Genomic DNA, 22,305 nt, shown 5'->3' on the forward strand with positions numbered 1-22,305 from the left:
GGCTCCTGATCTCCCTTTTCTCATAGAATTTACTTTAGAAAACTTAGTTAAAAACTGTTTTTCTGCCCTTATCTCTCAGACTCTGCCCTTATCTCTCAGTCTCTGAGGAGGGTAGGAACCTAATTTCATTCAGTGCCAGTTAGCAAATATAGATGGTCTGATCGCATTAACGACCTCCTCACTGACTTCGTCCAGTACTGTCCACTGTCTCAACCCAACACCTAAAAATTCTCCTGCATTTGTTTCAACAGAGTTGAGTTCAATTTTTCTCCCTATTCCAATAAGTCTGAATAAAGTATTCCTTGCCTGTTTAACCGTAGCTAGTGCAATTTTTCTTTGACCCACAAAATAGAGTTTGTGCAACTGAATTGTTATGCTGTTTGCTAGGAAGTTCAAAGCCAGATTTGGACCTTAAATTAAATAATCATGTAGGATGCTGTCTTAGCTTCAGAAGCTATAACAAAATACCATAAACCTAGTGGCTTGAATAACAGAAATCATTTCTCACAGGAGGCTGGGAAGTCCAAGAATAAGGTAACATCTGATTTGTGTCTGGTGAGAGCCCCTTTCCTGGCTTGTAGATGTCTGCTTTTTGCTGTGTACTCTGAAAGCCTATTTTTGGTACATGCTTATGGAGAGAGAGAGAGAGAGAGAGAGAGAGAGAGAGAGAGAGATCTCCTGTGTCTCTTTTTCTCTTTATAAGGACATTAATCCCATCATGAAGGCCCTACCCTCATGACCTAATCTATCCCCCAAAGGCCTCACCTCCAAATACCATCACACTGGGGTTTAGAGATTCAACCCATGAGTTTGGGTAGGGGGGTACAAACATTTAGTCCATAACTATGACCAGCATCTGTGAGCCACCATTTCTGTTGTTAGTTATTTATATTAACTAATATTATTAATGTAATGCTAAGTTAATGGTTTTTTTAAACTGTGTTTTAGTAGATTCAGTATTTTATGCAAGCAAACAAAATATCACATTAGAAAAAAGAAAAGATTACTCTTAGCTTAAGTTCATTAAATTTAAATTTTACAGAGAAGAGAAATCAGTGAGAGCTTGACAGGACTTGATATATTATCTTGAACATTTTACCAAGAAATCAACTGTGTTAAATAAAAATTTAATCCATTAAGCTTGTCCAGTATGTACTTTTTTTCTAGTAAACTCTGGTTCCAAGGTTGAGCAGGGTTGGGAGGTGCAGACCTCCCCTATTTGAGCAGTGCCATCATCTCCTCCATCCTTACCTCATCCCATCTAGAAACATTCAGTGTTAAGATCTCATTGTCAAAATTAGTTTGTCTCTCTCCTATTTGCTTAACAGATGAATATTTTAAATGAGAAAGATTATATGACTTTAAAGTCTTAAAGCAAATTAGATGAGGGGACAAAATAAAAACCTCGTCTATGTAAGATATATTTTCAGAAAACGGAGTATTTAAAATGTATTGGCTAGTCTTCTGCTATTTCAAGGAAACAGAAGGTCAGATTTTTCCCATAAATTTGTGTTTTCTGTTCTATATATCACTTCCAAATAATAAAAGGTATATAGATGTATATATATTTTTCTTTTTGAAATGCCATTGATTTTAAATATAGTTCCCAGTATCTTTAAATAAATCAACTTAATGAGATTGCCTGTAAAGTTTAACCTTTAATGCTGTTTGTGTATAAAACAAACAATAATTGAATATATTTTCCCCTATCCATGATTTTCTTTGTTTTTCATTCTAATTTTGGCCCATTTGCAAATATCTTTCCCTTGTAACTTTTTTACAAGTTTCTACAGAGATAAGAAAAGGCTATTTAAAAGCTCAGGAATTCCTAATGCTATTTAGGCTAAACATCCTGCATCTCACTAGTAGTAGAAATCAGAAATTCCAAATAGGATTTTTAATATCTAACAGGTATAGTTACCTGTTCAGTCCCTCATATAATTTTATTAGTCTCACTGAGAACACATAAACTCTCTTCCTCTTTTTTGCCTTTTGATGTTTTAGACTATTTGCTTGGTAATCTTTCCTTCTGCCTAATGGGCCAGTGGCTCCCTAGTGACAGCCTTTCCTTGTCTTCAGATACTTAGAGGGGTACAATAACTCTTTCAGCCCTTCAGGGACCACTTTGTGTGCTTTAATGGGTAGTAACATTGGGGAAAGCACATAATTTACTTTAAACAAAGAGGTCACACCCATACTGTTAGAATTCTTAAATCTACTTTTTTTCATCAAGGTGGTATTTGCACATATTTTCAGAAACTAATTGTGCTAAAAAGATGTTAATAAAAGCAACCGTGCCTTACTCTTTCCCTTTCCAACTCTACAGTGGGTCTTCAGCACAGCCCCTTCCAAACTTTTAACATTCCTTATGTTACATATTTTCCTATTCTAAATAGTATGCTTCTCTTGAGAGCTCTTGATTTATTGAGTTTTGATGTAATATAACAAATTTTATTAGAGTAAATGAGTGTCTGGTCCTCTGAATATGATCCTATAAAGCAAATTTGTATTAATCAATACTCAGTGTTCTATTATTACACTAATAGAGATAGAGCTCAAAGCAGAGCCAATTAGTATACCAAAATTACAGTTCTCCCACCCCATAATATGTTCACTCAATTTGTTTCGCTATGTAGTATGCCACTTGTTTCATCCTCCTCTGGAATTTGCTTTCAAATGTACATAATTGTTACTACTTTTTTAAACTATTGTTAATCTTCCCAAACACTCTTGTATTTTTCAGTTTAACTTTTCACAAATTAAAGGGCATTTCTTTTTTCTTTAAAACTTAGCTTGTGAGACTGGATCCTCCCGGTCAGATAGCTTGATTGTTTTCAGTGTATGTCCATGTATATTATGGAATGAGGCATTAGAAAACTGGATGCTTTGTGCACATGGACAGGACGCCAACTGTTGGGCATCACCATGTGAGGCAGCTGTTTCATTGTGGACTTTCAAAGTTTAGTATTGCCTTGATTTTTCTGGGGCACTTTTCTTCATCTAGGGAATAATTTCTTCACTTTCCTGCGTAAGAGAGTGTATTGTTTTTTTCTATTTCTGCATAAAAAAGTTATCACAACTTTAGTGGTTTAAGCAAAATACATTATCATCTCAGTTTCTGTGGCTCAGGAGTCTGGGGGATAGTTATGCTGGATCCTCTATTCATAGTCTTTAGAGCTCCATTCAAGATATTGGTAGAGTTGAGTTCTCATATGGAGCTTCAAGCTGTCTCCCAGGTTCGCTCAGATGGATGGCAGAATTCATTTCCTTATAGTGGGAGATCTGAGGCTCTCAGTTCCTATGGACTGCTTTTTTTCCATGGGCTACTCATACTAAGGCTGTAAGCTTCAAAGCCAGTAGGAGAGCATCTCAGAACTTCAGGGAAGGACTAAGCCTACCCTTTTAAAAAATTCATCTAATAGACTCAGGACTATCCTGGATAATCTCCCTTTGATTGATTCCTTATCAGCTGATTAGGGACCTTATTTACATCTGCAAAATTCCTTCCACCTTTGTAATGTAATCTTGGGAGTGATACCATATTTGCGGGTCCGTTCCTGCTGGAGGGAAGATTATATATGGGTGTGTGTCACTGGGGATCATCTTAAGAATTCTGCCTATCATAAAGTGTTAAGTGTCTGTTGGTTTTTAGTGGTGAAGGGAGGTGTAATTCTGAATGAGCTTTTCCAACGAACCCTACTTTTTTCAGACCGGTACCTTATCACTCATCTCAAACAATAAATACATCACTCCAGAAAGGTAAAAATGGGGTTCTTTGATTCTAGAAGCTTTCCTGTTTTAGAATTATGCCTCAATCTGTTGCTCAGGGTACCTAGCCTTCTGACACTTGAACAGAGACAAGTTTCTGGAGAATTACTGGATTGCCTTTCTAGGTGTACCTCCATCTGTAGCCAGTTATGTTTATACCGACGCTGCTCTGACAAAGCAGTTAACACCTCCTCCGTCTGGTGTCCATCTTTAAGTATTGTAAAAGGTGCAATATTTCTGTCACGTTTTTACTTTAAGCCTGTATTTTTAAAAACTCCTTTCCTTTATCATTTGCATATTATTTCTGAAAGGAAAATGGGACAGAAAGCTCTGTAACTGACAATAGCACATTTAATAACATACTTCTGATTATAAATTATACCATGAAGTGTGGTGTCACTGTATAAGAACTTCTAAATGTGTTTTTAAACTTTCACCTAGCGTTTACACTGCTTGAGATTTTTTTAAAGGAAAGAATTGAGGAGATAGACAATTTGTGGGCATGATGTTTTGGGACAGAATTGTTAAATACAGATTTTATAATTGAAAGATCATATGTATAAAGAATATAAAGCATAAATATATAATTTGATGGTTTCTTATAAAGTAAACCCAATCATATAATCATCGCTCAAGACAAGAAGTAGGGCCTTAATAACAGCTCAGAGCCCCACCCCACATACTCTTTCCAGTCAACGCCTTTCCTTGTCTTCAAAAGTAAATGTTATCCTAACTTGTAATGCTTGTAGCTACTGTGTCTGTTTTAAATGAAATCATATGGTGTCATCTCTTCTTTTATGTCTGGATTTGTTCATTTGACAATATGCTTGGAAAATTTGTGTTGTTTGTGTTTGGCTATAGTTTGTACATTTAAATTACTTTATAATATTTTATTCTATGACCATACCAAAAACGATTTATCCATATGTGTAGATGGACATTTTTGGTTGTTTCCAGTTGGGATTATTATGAATAGTGCTGGCAAGGACATTCTTGTGCATGCTTTTACATGCACATACAAAGTGCATTTCTGATAGGTGTATACCTCAGAATGGAATAACTGGACTATTATGTATGTGTATGCTAAATTTGGTAGATATTGCCACACTGTTTTCCAAAGTGGTTCTGCCAAGTTACGATTCCACTAAATAAAAATTCCCACTTTTATGCATCCTTGCTGATTCTTGGTATTTCTTCTGTAGGGATATCCAGTTGGAACAGCATTGTTATTAAAAAGGACATTTTCCTACTAATCTCATTGTTATTGTGATCCTCCGTGCATATGTCTGGTTCTGAAGTCTCTATTCTGTTCCATCAGTCTACGAATATCCTTGTGCTAATATTAGACTTACTGTCTAATAGAATAAATCTACTATGCTTTTCTTTTCAAGTTGTCTTAGATATTCTTGGTTCTTTGCATTTACAGACATATTTTAAAGAGTTTGTTTGTTTGTTTGTTTGTTTGCTTGTTTTAGAGTGAGAGAGAGAATGCATGTTCAGGCAAGCACACAAGCAGGGGGCAGAAAGGAGCAGAGGAAGAGGGAGAGGGACAAGCAGACTCCGGGCTGAGCTCAGATCCCTACTTGGGTCTCTTATGACCCTGGGATCTTGACCTGAGCCAAATCCAAGATTTGGATGCTTAACCAGCTGAACCATTCAAGCTTCCTACAGACATATTTTAGAATTAATTCATGAATTTCCACAAAATATCCTTTGGGATTTTGATTGGGGGCTGCATTGAATGCCTAGAAACATTTGGAGAAAATGTAACATCATCACAGTATTTGATTTTCCAATTACTGATTACCATAAATCCCTCTATTTAGGCTTTATTATTATTATTATTATTATTATTATTATTATTATTATTTTAAGATTTTATTTATTTATTTGACAGAGATAGAGACAGCCAGCGATAGAGGGAACACAAGCAGGGGGAGTGGGAGAGGAAGAAGCAGGCTCATTGCGGAGGAGTCTGATGTGGGGCTCGATCCCATAACACCGGGATCATGCCCTGAGCCGAAGGCAGGCGCTTAACCGCTGTGCCACCCAGGCGCCCCTAGGCTTTATTATTTTTTCTTAATCCCATTTTATTATTTTTTATGGAAAGCCATTTTCTGAAGCTTTTTATAGCTCGGTGTCACATACATTTACTGTTGTAAATAGAATTTGTGTAAAAAATCATTTTTCTATTTGCTGTTCATATATAGATCCACAATAACTTTCTATATTGACCTTGTACCCAACAAAGTATTTGCTCTGATTATTTCTAATATTTTTGTACAATTTGAAGAATTTTCTACATATGTAATCATGCAATTTGTAGATAATAGTGCTTTTTCCATTTTTCTCCAGTACTTGTAGTTTCTATTACTTTTATTACATTAGTGTTCAGGCTAGGACCTCTAGTAAAATTCATGATCATGGATACAATTTGTGTTGATTTTTTTTTAAGAAGGGAAGATTTTTAACACTTCACCATTAAGTATGATTTTTGTTGTATTTTCTCAATATATATTATTATATTAAGTGATTTCCATAATTGACTAAGATTTTTGTCGTGTGCGTGTGTATACATATTATCACTTTGTCTCAATTTATTGAGCCAATCATGATTTTTCTTCCTTATTTTAAAATTCTTCCCATATTTGTACCAATGAATTTTCTTCAGTCAACTAAGTTTGAGCTGCACTGTTTTAAGAGGAATTACAATCTCTCTCCCTCTGATATCCATGTAGTGTTTCTTTGCTATTCTAGCATACCAGTAGCCATTGCAAATCTCCAGGGCATTCAAGCATATAGCATTTTATAGTTCAAAACAAAATTTAATTTTGAATATCTGTAATAAATGCTAAGTCCACTCTTGTGATTCTGCCTTTTTAAAGCTAACCCCCCAAATTTTAAATGTGATCCTGAGCAAACTCAAAGACTTGAATGACAACATGGATATACACAGAGTAGAAATCTTACCTGGCATCAGGTTTTACTAGTGATTAGCCAAGATTCCAAGAGAGAAGCAGTACCATATATTCTCAGTGTTCACCTCCACATATAGGATGCCCCACATCTATCACACAAAGCTGCCAAACTCCCTGCTTTTTGTCACCAGGACATGTTTTCGGTTCAGAATGATAAGAGCAAAAGGTGGATGCAGGTCAATCTACTTGCATAGTTTTGGGGGTCTATTTCACTAGCTATAACTAAAATAGCTATATTCTTCAGCACATTTGAGATTTATAAATCTAACAGGTCTATTTACAAAAAACAAACAAATAAAAATAAAACCAGCATAGGTATATCCTGATCAAAGTGTTCCTTAGAAAAGAAATTAGTACATAGCTACACCTAGAATATCCTACAGGTATATTTACATGGATTTCTAGTTAAGGTCAAAACACTTTCACCTGACACTGAGGAGGGAGGAAATGAAGGAAATGAGTTAATGTTCTACCTCTGAAGAGCTTTTTCTCTTTGATTCTCTTAAAACTTAATCTATTAGCAATCTATTAGCAATCTAGCCAATTGTTTTAGACCTTAGTGTATGTTCATGACATACTATAGATTATGCCAATATTTTCATGACCCTCGAAGAACTTTAGTACTCTTGTCCAAACTTAGCCTTCACTTCTCCTATTTCATCCTGTCTTCTGAGGAAAACCTATTCACGTCATCATAATTTAGGATATTATTTCCAAAAATAGAAAGTGGTGCTACTATCATCTTAGTATAGCATTTATGTCCAGCTTCAATTCTAATAACGTTTGGAATTTCACTTCTCTTAGAAAAAAATTCCCTGAAAGCTTGAAATAAGTGGTATTATTTTTCTATGTTGCAACATAATAATTCCCCTACAATAATTTACATACACCCTCTTTTGAAAGGAATTTTTGTATAATGAATTTGATGTATTATTATATTAAAATATTAATATTTATTAATTTATATAAGTCCTAAGCAAAGAGAGCTCTAAACTCTCTTTTGGGTTTGTCAAATGATTACCTTTTGTTACTGCAATTCCTAGGAATTGATAGTGGTGGCCTCGAGAATGTTATAATAAAGGATTCAAAAGCTGAGACCAGACTTAGTAGGAAATAGTTTAAAGACTGATAAAGGCTTAAAAAGATTTATTTATTTATTTTAGAGAGAGAGGGTGCTAGTGGGCGGGGAGGGTAGAAGGAGAAAAGAGCGGAGAAGCAGACTCCCTGCTGAGTGGAGAGCCCAAAGGTGAATTGGGGGGTGCGGTGCTCCATCTGTCGACCCTGAGATCATGACCCTGAGATCATGACCTGAGTGGAAATCAAGAGTCAGACACTTAACCAACTGAGCAACCCAGGCTCCCCTTTATTTATTTATTTATTTATTTATTTATTTATTTATTTTTAAAGATTTTTTTTTTTTAAGATTTTATTTATTCGACAGAGATAGAGACAGCCAGCAAGAGAGGGAACACAAGCAGGGGGAGTGGGAGAGGAAGAAGCAGGCTCATAGCAGAGGAGCCTGATGTGGGGCTCGATCCCAGAACGCCGGGATCACTCCCTGAACCGAAGGCAGACGCTTAACCGCTGTGCCACCCAGGCGCCCCCCAGGCTCCCCTTTAAAGACTGATTAATGAAGGTTGCCCTAAGTATAGAAGACAAGAGGAGTAGTAAATACTCTCAGTATTTCCTTTAAATTTGCATTCAAAAACTTTATTTTTCATTATGAGACATATTAAAAGAAGTTCAAACACATTTAAAATCTTATGAGACAACTAGAAGTTGTAGATTTTGAAATCACCATTTATAGATGACTTTTTAAAAAATGAAAACAATAAGTAATATTTTTGCTATTTTTAAAGACCTTATTGAGCTTTAGTTACAGTGTATCATCAAGAAATCCTGTGTTTAATGGATTTGTTAAGATAAAGTAATCAAGACAGCTTTTCCTACCACATAAGTTTGCATGTTAATTTTCATACTTTGTGTTGTAATAGATTCCCTCCACAGCTTATTTCTTCCATGACCACCTGCTCAGTTCTGCTATGTTGCACCTAAATACCTTGAATCATTGTGTTAAATCATCTATAGAGTCTTCTGAAATGGAATATATCTGAGAAAGAAAGCAAAGATTAGAAATGCAAATGATCTAATTGTTGCTTTGGGTGTTGTTATATTAACTTTTTCTTTCTTTAATTTACTTTGTAAGAGAAAATAAGATGATTTTGAATTATTCACCACATTTCCTTCCCATGTGAGCCTCTTTTTATTGTGATTAGACTTTTACATTAAGTGTTAATGCTTTTTACTAAGAAGCAGGTTAATTGTACCATCTATTTTCAATTAGCCCTAATAGAGTGCATGTATAGCTGTGGAGTCTATTGTGCATGTCCTTATAGAAGTGAGCAAATGGAGTAAAAGCTATTATTTTGATGTCCTGATAAATTATACTCCATATTATGTTAGATTAACAAAATGAATGACTAATGTTCCATGTACACATGAGCTGTGACAGCATTTTTGACTCTTAATAAATCTGAATACTGGCTGATAGCCAATCCTTTTTTATATTAAATGCATATTAAATCTAGATTATTTCATTACCTTTAGTCACTGGCTTCTAAACACATTATGTGTGTGTGTGTGTGTGTGTGTGTGTGTACATAGCTGTTACTGACCTTTCAGCATTAATCAGGCAATTTCTAAAATATTTAGGTTTTTTGTTATCTTATGAGAACATATGTGCCAATCTTATGGGAAGATATAGAATGAAATGCATTGTTCTTAGCTCACTGAGAAATGGAATGTGAACTTTTACATTTAGAATTGTTAAATACTGTTAGTTGTTCAAGAGCATATATATGTGTGTGTATATATAAATAAGATTACATATTTTCACAAAAACATCTTTAACAACGATGAAAAGACTAATTTTTAATGGCTACTCAGAATTAGAAAATTAATAACTATTCGGGAATGCTTACATTAGTTGTGCTTATAAAAGGCCAAATTTTCACTTGCCATATTTTGTAGATAGTTTTAATTCAGGGATGCCAATAAATCTAAAATATATCCAATAATATTATTGGAAGAAGTAATCATACTTCTGTAAATACTGAGGGGTTTGTTTTCTATATATCTTCTAGGATTTGGTTCATTTTCAAATTATGATTCAATCCTGAGTTGATGATTTCAGCCCAGCTTTGCCTTCTTTCCCTGTCAAGACAAAATTAAATGACCCCAGAAATACTAAATTTTTAAAAAGTACAAGAACTCTGGAAAGTGAATGTATTACACTGTTCTAGAAAAAAGAAACTTTAGAAACATTCTTTAAGATAACTATTCTTTGAATATTTCTAATCCAGATTAATGAATTAACTGCAAATTTCAGTAGCAAGGAGAGTTCTTTAAATTCGTGTCAGCTACAATTTTCAAAATATATTTAATCATATAATCCATTTTTTAGAGAACACCTGTTGACATTGTTTGAACTAGTGTTCTTTAAAAAATGTTTGAAAACAACTTAATAGACTTGAGAATCAGTAGAAATGATAAGGTAGTAACAAATCACATCAAATTGTGTGTTAACATTTGAAGTACAATTAGGTTAGAACTATTTTAGGTCAGCAAGGCAGTCAAAACTTAAAATTATTAATGCATCCATTTATGGAAAGGAGAAAAATCACATAGTTTTGACATCTTAAATGTCATTTGATAAAAACAAGTATCTCCCTTGTGTAAAATGTCATGTTAATAATGGAATGAAAGGAACCTTCTTTACCATGAAGAAGAGTATTAGAATAGTAAAGAAAACATCAGTTTTAGTGATTAAACACTTAACCAGCTGAGCCACCCAGGCCCCCCAACGGTTTTTCTTTATTAGTCATTTGTTCATCCAGTCAAACTCATTTCCTATGAAATAAAGAATATACCTCAAATGAGACTTGTACTTACTCTTAAAATTCCTCAAATGTATTTGAGCAACGTTTGTCTTAGAATTTTATTAGATATAAACATATGACAAAAATTAGAAGCAACTATGATTCTTCAAATTATAAAAATTGGCTTATTGAAAAACAAACTAAACTAGAAACTAAAAAACCTTTCTTTCAGTCTTGGCTTTTAGTGAGCTATCCCATTCCTCTGAGTCATCTCTATGAGTATTCCAGTCATCCATAAAATAAAAAAAATATGGTTACATATTCAGTAATTTTCCCTATGTATTTTAAACCTTTATGTTTCAACCTTTATGTAGCTAAACCCCTAAGCAATTGGGTTCTTTTTTTAAATTGAAATCTTTAGGATAAAAATTCTAAAACTCCCACAGATTTATTCAGTTAAAATAATTAATGTTTTATATCTTCATTTGGTAACCAAATACCCGGGCTTTAGCCATGACCATCCAGAATAAAAACTATATTTTCCAGTTTTTCTTGAAGCTAGATATGGTCATATGACTAATTTCTGGTCAATAATATTAAAAAAAACTGATGTACACAATTTGGGTATTGCTTTTAAGGAGAATAATTGTGCTTTCCTTTTTTTTGGTACTTCCTATTGGGTGTAATATTGAAGTGAGAACAGAAGTTGATCATTTTAGATAATACTGGAGTCTATAGTTGAAGAATAGCTTGGCAAAAGAGAACAGAAGTATGGGCCTCCAACCATATAATCACCATATCACATTTGGCCTTTTGTTTGGAGTGTTATGTGATACAGGAATAAACTTCTGGTTTCCTTAAACCATTGATTATTTGGTCATTTTTTTTTTTTAATGACGGGCTACATTTGTATTAATGTAGTTTTAGATATAAAGTAAGCATAGATAATAGGTACCTGGTATATATTTTCTTTTTTACTCACAACTCTTGAAGAATAATGTACAGGGAGTGCAGTAATTGAATAAATCATTTCAAATGTTGCAAAATACATGAATCAGGTATGAAAGATAATGACTAAATCATGAGGTAATTTATTTACATATTTTAAAATTTGTAAATTTACTTTTTTCATGTCAGTTATTTAACCTCAAATAAATATGGACATTATTGTTATTATTGACCCTTCCCACATGAGGAGACAGAACCTAGCTGGTGAAGAGACTTTGGCCAAATTAACAGTAGTTGAATACCATATTTATATATATTTTTTAAGTATAATTACCAAAAAGAAAAATCCAGTATGGTCAAAATTGGAGGAAATGATAGACTTAAAGCCATCATTATCTGTCACCTAACCTACTGAAATTACGTTTTAAACTATACATTTGCCTCTAACATTTTTCTCTCTTTTCATGATAGTACTTGTAATTATTTTACTAATGAAACATAGATTGGAACATTTGTCAAAGAACAATTTATTAGTTTAAAATGAAGCAGTATTAAAATTTTTTGTTAACTCTGCTGTATGGTCTTGCTTATTGCAAGAACCTAGTTTTATGATTATGGTAATTAATTATAAAGAAAGAATACATAATATACAGAAGGAAATCATATAAACAATGTTAAATGGGAATGAATTTGTCTCTCTGGACATTGTTTCCAGATGCCCTTCTAGGCAACTTAATCATTTCCTCTTATTTTTTCCTAACATTCTTTATTAAGAAGATATGTTTGTTTGTTTGTGTTGTGGATACTTTTTATTTTGTAAGAGTTCAACCATATCCAAAAAAAAAAAAAAAAAAAGTGGACTATCCCAGTGAACTCAATGTACTCATTATCCTGCTGCAACAATTATCACCACAGCTGAATTTAAACTATGCCCTCATCAACTTCATCCTCACCACATAATATTTCAAAGCAAATTTCAGACACTATGGCATTTTATCGGTAAATATTTTGGTAAAATCTCCTAAAGATAAGCCTCTTTTTAAATGTCTCCACAATATCACTATCAAATCTAAAACTTACAAAGATAATTGATTTTTATGCCCTATTTCCCCAGCCAAGTCATGTTTAAGGCAGTGTTTCTCAAATACTAATGTGTATAAAGATCACCTGAAGACCTTATTAAAAATGCACATTCTGATTCAGGAGTTTTGCAGTGGGATATTAAAATCCTCCGTGTGATTTTACTGCTCCTTATCACACTTTGACTTTGGAAATTATGTTATACTTAGATAAAATTTGCAAGAAAGTATAAAAAATTCTCATGTGCCCCTCATACAGACTTCCTAATTTTCGATATTTTACTGTAGTTACTGTCTCTTGATTGCTCTCTTATTTTCTCTCTATACATTTTTATATTTTTCTGAAATGTGTAAGAAATCAGACAATCCATGATAACCCTTAAAATACTCCTGTTTAGTTCCTGAAAACAAGGATACTCCTTAGATAACCATCAAAACCAACTCCTTACATAATACCTATCAAAATCAGAAAATTAACACTGATAAAGTACTAACATCTGAAGAGACCTCATTCACTTCTGGTGCAAGATTAAGTCCAAGGTCACAGGTTGCATTTAAGTGTCATGCCTCTTTAGTTAACTTCTTCAATCTGGAAATGTTCCTCAGTCTTCCCTTGTTCTTTCTTGTATTTGTCTTGAATACTTTGAAAGAGTACAGGCTACTTACTTTGTAGAATATTCCTCATATTGTGTTCCATGATAGGACTAGATCCAGATTTGGGCAGTAATACCATAGAAGTGATGCAGTCTGCTTTTCTGTCATACAGTGTGTATCAAGAGGCGCTCAGTGACCATGTACCACAATGCTTATGATACTAGTTTGAATTATTTGGTTAGTGTGTTGTCTACAAGGTATCTACACTTTAAAGTTAATTTTAAATATCTTTTGTGAGGTGATAGTTTGAGTGTATTTATAAATGTTCTGTTTCTCACAAAATATATGCCAAATAATTTTAGGGATGATTTAACATCGGAATATTTATTTTGATTCTTGCATGAATCCATTATTACCTTGATGGTTATCTGATGGTGGTTTTCTAATTCAGTCATTTCTCCATTTTACTAGTTGACATGCTACTGACATGTAGAATTTTTGTTTTTTTGTTTCTGCCTTTTTTTGTGAGTATGGACTCCTAATTATTTAATGATGTACAGTCCTTCACTTACTATTATTTCTTTTAATGCTGAAAATCTCCCAGATTTAGTTAGTTCCTATCTATCTCCATTTGACCTGCCCCATCATTCTTAGACCATTTTCCTACTTTCTGCACAACAAGATATTCCAGGGTCATCACCTTACATTATACTTGCCGCGGCTCTGCAGTCAGCCACTTATTTCCAAGAATCCCTAGTTCGTATGGCTAAGGACTAAGTGTACTCTTTGCTACTGGAGTGTCATTGATTGTATGTCCTCAATAAATACTGGCAGAATTAAAATGTTGAAAACCAATTATTTGGGTGTAATTGTTGATTAATATAAATAAAGTTATGTTAATATTATAAATATATTATTGTTTATATTTTCAAATAATATAATCTCATGTAAATTAAATCATTACAATTATTATTTAAAATGTATGTATTATTTAAATGTGGAAACACCTGTAACAGCTATGAGGAAAGAATGAAGTATATCATTTTTAATTAGCAAAGGAAACTAGCTATACATTGTTGACAGAAACTAAATTTTTGAGACATGATTCTATTTTTAATTACAGTAGATAAATCTATAATCTGAAAAATAGGTTCTTACACATTTTCCATATACTTATCATAAAGTAATGTGTGTTAATGATGAGTAATTAAAGGATTGCATCCAGTCACATTGAGTTAAACATTTTCATAAGGGAAAAAAGCTATTAAAATTAATCCAAATGACCAACATAACCGTTGAAAAGAAATATGTGCTTTAATTTGTTAAACTCTAACCTTTTCTATATTAGAAAAATACTTTGACACAAACACTTTACAAATGTCAGCAGAAAATCTATACTTCATTTCTTCACATTGGTTTTGTGACATTGTGTTTGCTGATATTCGACAAGGGATAAGTTGGGATTGATTTCTTCTGCCACTGCTCTTTTCTGTTGTATTATGGGAAATTAAAGGGCTGAGATGAAATGAGTTCCTTACAACCCTATAGTCACTCATGTGGGCAGACCTACAAAAGGTAAAACCTGTGCGCTCTCTGGGTCTTAAAGGTCAATAGAAAGTTTAGGAATAGAACATCAGTTTAAATTAAAGGAATTATCAAAATTTTAAAGTCTGTGAAAAAGACAGGTGTTTCATGCATACTTTATAAAAATGATTTCAAAATCAAAGTAAATTTTCTCTCTTGCATGAAATATCATGAGCCTACTCCCAGGCTCTCCCTAGATTAGATCCATCCAAAATTAATATCAAATTCTAGCCATCATCACTATAGATTATGAAAATTTAAAAGGCACTCAAAGAAGATTCAAATATAATTGTTTTATTTTTATTTGTATATATGACACATAATATTATATTAGTTTCAGGTGTACAACATACTGACTCAACATTTCTATACATCATGGTATGCTCATCACAAATGTAGCTACTATTTGTCACCATACAACACTATTACATAATCATTGACTGTATTCTCTACGATGTACCTGTTATTCCTGTGATTTACTCATTCCATAATTGGATGCCTGTATCTACCTCTCCCCTTCACCCATTTTGCTCATCCCCTACCACCCTTCCTTCCAGTGACCATCAGGTTGTTATCTGTATTTATAGGTCTTATTCTGCTTTTTTAGTTTGCATATTCATTTGTTATGTTTTTTTTAGATTCTACATATGAGTGAAATCATAGAGTATTTGTCTTCCTCAGTGTGACTTACTTCATTTAGCATAATACCCTCTAGGTCCCTCCATGTTTTTGCAAATGACTAGATCTCATCCGTTTTTATGGCTGCATAATAGTCCATTGTATATTAAAATATTTTTATTTTCTTTTAATTTTTAACATTGTTTTTAAAATTTTCAACAGATTCCATTATCCAGATGCAAAATTAACAAGAACATTTTTTACTTGAAGCATATTTCAGAATACATGGTTCTAAAACATATATATAAAACATTCCGTCCAAGAAAAATAGAACACACATTTTCCTGCAGTACAAACAGAATTCCCTGGTTAAGTCACATAAAAAGAGACATAATGAATATTACAAATTTAAGTAGACTGAAAAAATACCAAGTATAATTTCCAACCACAGTGGTATAAAACTAAAGATCAACAATAATACAAAGCTGGAAAATCTACAATGTAAATATTAAATATTTAATATGTAAATATTACACAACACACTACTGTACAAGCGGTGGGCCAAATGAGAAATCAAACAGTAAGTCAAAATATATCTTAAAAGAAAAAGAAAACACAATATTCCAAAACCTATGGGATGCAGCAAAAGCAGACGTTAGAGTGAAATTTATGCTATAAATTCTTGTATCAAGAAAAAAATGTTCAAATAAACAACATTACACCACAAAGAATAGAAAAAAGAAGAAACTTAGCTGAAATTTAGTAGAGGAAGGAGATAACAACAACAAAAAATCAGAAATAAATAGGAGACCAGAATAAACAATAACATAACTTTGAATGTAATGACCAGTTTAAAAAAAAAATGGCAATGCTTTAACTACATTACTAAAAAGAGAGAGAAAAGACTCGAAACTAAAATGAGAAATGAAAGAGGAAACAATACAATAGATATCTCAGAACTACATAATATGATAACAGATTACTATAAATAGTTATAGATTAACAAATCAGATAACCTAGGGAAAAAACCCAAATAATTCATAAAAACATACAAGTTACCAAGATTGAATCATGAATCTTGAATCCAAGAAATAGGAAATATTCTTAGATCAATAACAAGAATGAAAGTTGAAAATCTCCCAGCACAGAAAAGACCAAAACCCCATAGTTTCATTGGTGAATTCTACCAAACATTTTTTAAAAATAATGAATGACAAAATGCCAAGACAGAGAAATTTATCCCAAATGAAAGAAGAAGATAAGGCCGCAGCCAGAGATCTAAGCAAAACAGATATAAGTAACATGCCTAGTGGAGAGTTTAAAGCAGCAATCATAAGGATACTCAGTGGGCTTCAGAAAAGAATAGAAGGCATCACTGAGACCCTTACCACAGAGATAAAGGAGTTAAAAAAGAATCAATCAGAGATGAAGAATGCAGTAAATGAGATTGGAAACAGGCTTGATGCAATGAACAGCAGGCTGGAAGAAATGAAGGAACAAATTAGTGACCTAGAAGACAATGGAAAATAATGAAACTGAACAAAAGAGAGAAAGAATTATGCAACATGAGAATAGATTTAGGGAACTCAGTGACTCCATCAAATGAAATAACATTCATATTATAGAAGTCACAGAAGAAGAGAGAGGAAAGGGGGCAATTTATTTCAAGAGATAGTAGCAGAAAACTTTCCTAATCTGGGGAAGGAAACAGACATCCAGATCCAGGAGGCACAGGGAACTCCCATCAAAATCAACTCCCATCAAAAGCAGGCCAACAACAGGACATATTGCAATTAAATTAGCAAAATATAGTGATAAAGAAAAAAATCTTTAAAGCAGCAAGATAAAAGAAGTCCTTAATTTACAAGGGAAGACCCTTAAGGCTAGCTGGAGATTTCTCAACAGAAACTTGGCAAACCAGAAGGGAGCGACATGATCTATTAAAAGTGCTGAACGGGAAAACCCTGCAGCCAAAAATACTCTATCCAGCGAGGCTATCATTCAGAATAGGAGGAGAGATAAAGAGTTTCCCAGGGAAACAAAAACTAAAGGAGTTTGTGACCACTAAACCAGCCCTGTAAGAAATTTTAAAGGGCTCTTTGAGAGCAAAGGAGAGACCAAAAGATACAAAGACAAGAAAGGACCAGAGAATATCTCTGGAAACAATGACAGAACAAGTAATGTCAATAAACATGTATCTGTCAATAATTACTTTGAATGTAAATGGACTAAATAAATGCTCCAATCAAAAGGGGGTCATAATGGATACAAGAACAGGATCCATCTATATGCTGCCTACAAGAGACTCAATCTAGACCTACAGACACCTTCAGATTGAAAGTGAGGGGATGGAGAAACATTTATCACGCTGTCAAAAGAAAGCTGGAGTAGTCATACTTTTTCGGACAAACTAGACTTTTTGTTCTTACATTGTTTTTATCCTGCTTTAGTATCAGGGTAATGCTGGCCTCAGAATGATTCTGAATGTGTTCCCTCTATTCAATTATTTGTAAGATTTTGATCAAATATTTTTATATTATGGGAAAATCCAGTATAAAAGAAGAAATGTAATCAATGCAAGGGAAATTTAACATGGATAGGATGGAGAAAAATGGATTTATGTTTCTTCAAGGGTCTTTTAAATTCAGTTAATTTTTGGTGAAAATATAAATTGTTACAACCTTTTTTATGAAGGTAAATTTAGTAATATATCTCAATCAAACTGAAGAATATATATGTTCTTTAATACAGAATTTTAATGGCTAGAAATATGCCATTTGTATGTACTTCCAAAGTATGTTGTTATATGTACTAAGATGTTCATTGCAATATATTTTGAGTAGTAGAAAAAATATTTAATTTCATTTTCATGGAACTGGTTAAATTTTGTTTGATCAATATAAAGAAATGATATGTGGCTAGTAAAGATAAAGTCATTGTAATAGGCCTTAAAGGAAAAATTTCCAAAATATGTAATACTTATTATCAATAAGAGCAAGATGTGGAATGATGTATTAAATTTGTTTACTTCTGTATGAAAAGTAGATACACATTATGAAATATTTGAGTTATATGTATAATTTTAGAAGAGTCTGGATAGTGATTACCTTTGCAAAGAGAAATTGACATGGGAGGGAGGAATTTACTTTTTATTAAACATAATTTTCCATATTACAGTTTTCTAACTAGTAGATAGATAACTATTCTTATAAAAATAAGAGTTTCAAATAAATTCAAATGATAGAATGATTTTCAGACAAAAGGTATTGCCAAATGTTTGAATGAGAGCTGAAATAAATAATGTAAACCTTCTGAAAATTGAATTGGGCTGATGGAGTTTTACGTTCAAGTTTTAAGAAAAAAATATACCGTGTTAGAAGCAGGTATTGTATAGTACATAAAGTTTCATTTATATTACATCTGAAACTAATGATGTATTATGTGTTGGCTAATTGAATTTAAATTTAAAAAGTAAAGATGCTTTCTACACAGAAAAAGAAATAAAATATTTTAAAACCAAAAAAAAAAAGTTTCATTAAAAAAATCATGGTTCAGAGGCACCTGGGTGACTGAGTTGGTTAAGCATCTGCCTTTGGCTCAGGTTATGATCCCAGGGTCCTGGACTCCCTGCTCAGTGGGAGTCTGCTTGTTCCTCTCTCTCCCTCTGACCTTCCCCCTGCTTGTGCTCTCTCTCTCGCTATCTCTCTCTCAAATAAATAAAATCTTTAAAAAAAAAATCATAGTTCATATGCTTGCAAGATAATAACCAGAATAATGAATAGCTAAAAGTATGCACAGTTTATGAATTAGATGTAAACCTACAGCAAAAAAATATATTTGGATTATCATTTTTAGGTGGTTGCCTCAAGGGTAATAATTAGATTCAGAGAATACAAGTGAAATTGGAAATGTGCTGGATTATTCACAATTAGGTATTACTTTGTTACATGGACCCAAATGCATTAGCATTTTGTCTAACTCCTGTTAAGGTCAAGACATGGATTTACTCAAGTTAATAAATAAATGCTATTCACATTAGAATTGTGTCATAGATTGACTAATCGTTCCTTCTTGCTGAAGATATAAACATTTATTTGTTCTATTGCCTTAAGGTTTCCAATGTAATGTGCATATTCCCTTCTATCTTTCCCAAACACCTACCAATATGAATATTTCAAATAGCAAGTTGCCAGGTATATGAAAGCAGGGCATGTTGTATTTTGTTAATTAAGTAAAGGCTATTATCAAATCAATATGTTTCTCAAATAGTGGCCCTTTATATATATATGCTAAAATACAATTATTTTGTAATAAAGAGTAGTGAATTTCAGTTAATATTTTTAAATATATGTATAAATTTTATATTTACAGAAATTTTAAATTGATTCAGTCACCTACTCTAAAGTTTGCTTGATGTAGTTTGTTATGTGTATTGAACCATGTTCTTATGGAGTAGCTCAAAGAAATGATGGACAGAAATATGGATTGAGTAAATAAAATAATGACATGCATAATTTAATTTCTTGTTTTCACCTGACAAATAAATGTTCATGCCTTCTTTTGGTAGTGGGAAACTCCAAACCATTATAGCATTAGAACTCAGCTGCCTTTTGTTTCAGGTCCACAGAGCAAGAGATGCAGAAAGGCATTTCTGGGAAGATGGGTGTGTGAGTCATAAGAACTGATGCTTGAAGCTGGGGTCATGCCAGCTGTCTCTACTCTGGATCCCAAGTGACAGAGGTACAGATCCATTTTATAGTGGGGGATATGTGTGTATATGTATGTATATGTGTGATACAACCACCTTATAAATCATGGATAGGGCTCATGGGATTGGTCCTCTTGCCCAGGTCTGAGGACAGGCATGATAAAATCTACACATATCTGGTTTTAAAATATTATGCCATTTTTTCGTATCTATGAATAATAATAACTTAATGAAATAATAACTTTAATATGTGATTATTGAACTTTTACTTGATTCAAATTTTAGCGTTCTGCACATTAACTATGTACATGTTAAAGTCCTAGGAAATGAGTCATTTGGATGTTATAAATGCTAAGTTCAAAAATATCACCTCTTGTTAGCCTGCTGCTTTTTAGGAAAATGTTTTTCCGGGTTATATGCTGATGCTAATTTTTTAAAATGACATGGATCAATGACCAAAGAGTTTAAGTATTTATTTCCCTGGATATATATTATCCTATTGCTTAGTGGATGTCAATGATATGATACTTACACCTTTCTGATTAAGCGCCTGTTGAACTTTAGATTGCAATAATCAAAGACTTGTTCAATTTAAATTTTAGATTATTTAAGAAGTCTTCAGCAAAAAAGACATTATAATATGTGATGATTACTGTAGATGTTAGGAAAGAGGCTGTTAAATCCAGTGGGAATGTTCATCAGCATACTGTAATCAGCAACCAGAGAGAATGCTTAATTACAGTTATTTAGGTGACAAGTTGATGTAGTGTAGTGGCATTGAAAGCAGAAAAGGATGCCTGGATTAACACTTGCAACATGTAAGAGGAAATGAAAACACATCAGTATCAAATAAGGATCTCATTATATGACTGTTCATATTAATTTTTCTTATTCTATAAATTCCAAATGCAATTCTCACTATTACTTGCTTAAATATTTCTGTGAGAAACATGGTATTTTGTATGAGAAGTAAAATCTTAGATATTAAAGGAGGCTTATTTTATTTTATTTTAATGACTTAGCTAGTATTTAGTCATTATAAAATAACATCGATCTGACTACTACCTTACTTCAACTTCTTGGCAGTATAGAACACATGCAATTATTTCTGATTTGTTAAAGAAGAGTTTATTATAATCTGTGTATCTAAAAGGAGAAATCTTTAAAGTATTTAGTCATTTATCATTCATATCATTTGTAAGTCAGTTTTATAAATCTAATTACCGTTAGTTTCTTATAATAGCTGCTATAACATAGTACTTCAAACTGTGTGTCTGGAGAACACACACACACATTCATTCTCTCAGTTCTGGAGACCAAATGTCTGAAGGTGTTGACAGGCTGCAATTCCACTAACTCTAGGAAGGGTTTTATTCAATGCCTTTTCCAGCTTCTGGGGGCTTTCAGCATTCCTGGGCTTGTAGCTGCATCACTCCAATCTCTGACGTTGTGGTCGCGTTGCCTCTTTGTCGTCTTTTGTGTCTCTTATAGGACATTTGACATTTCTTACAAGACACTTGATATTGAATTTAGGACCCACCAGGTAATCCAGGATGATCTCCCCTCTCAAGATCCTTAACTGAATTAAATCTGTCAATACTCTTATACAATAAGGTAATGTCCATACATTTCAGAGTTTTGGAGATGGATGTATCTTTTGGGCCATGATTCATCCTACTCAACTGGCTAATCTTATGATAGTATAACATAGATAGATAGATAGATAGATAGATAGATAGATAGATTCTTTTTTAAAGATTTTATTTATTTATTTGACAGAGAAAGCGAGAGAGGGAACACAAAAAAGGGGAGTGTGAGAGGGAGAAGCAGGCTTCCCGTGGAGCAGGGACCCCGATGAGGCACTCGATCCCAGGACCCTGGGATCATGACCTGAGCTGAAGGCAGATGCTTAACAGCTGAGCCACCCAAGCACCCAAATGACATATATTTTTTATTAAGAATAAAACAGAGTTTTAAAAGCAGATTCTAATAAGATAAGACAGATTAATTAACTGAATATGATATACATTTAAAAGTCATATTAGTAATGTCACATGTTTTAATATTGAGAATGAATGCTAATATGAAGTATATTTCTGGGTTACAGTCAATTCCTGTGATGGTAAGTTTTATTTTAACAGAATATTTCT

This window comes from Ursus arctos, unplaced genomic scaffold, assembly GCF_023065955.2.
Source record: "Ursus arctos isolate Adak ecotype North America unplaced genomic scaffold, UrsArc2.0 scaffold_13, whole genome shotgun sequence".
In the NCBI taxonomy this organism is placed as follows: domain Eukaryota; kingdom Metazoa; phylum Chordata; class Mammalia; order Carnivora; family Ursidae; genus Ursus; species Ursus arctos.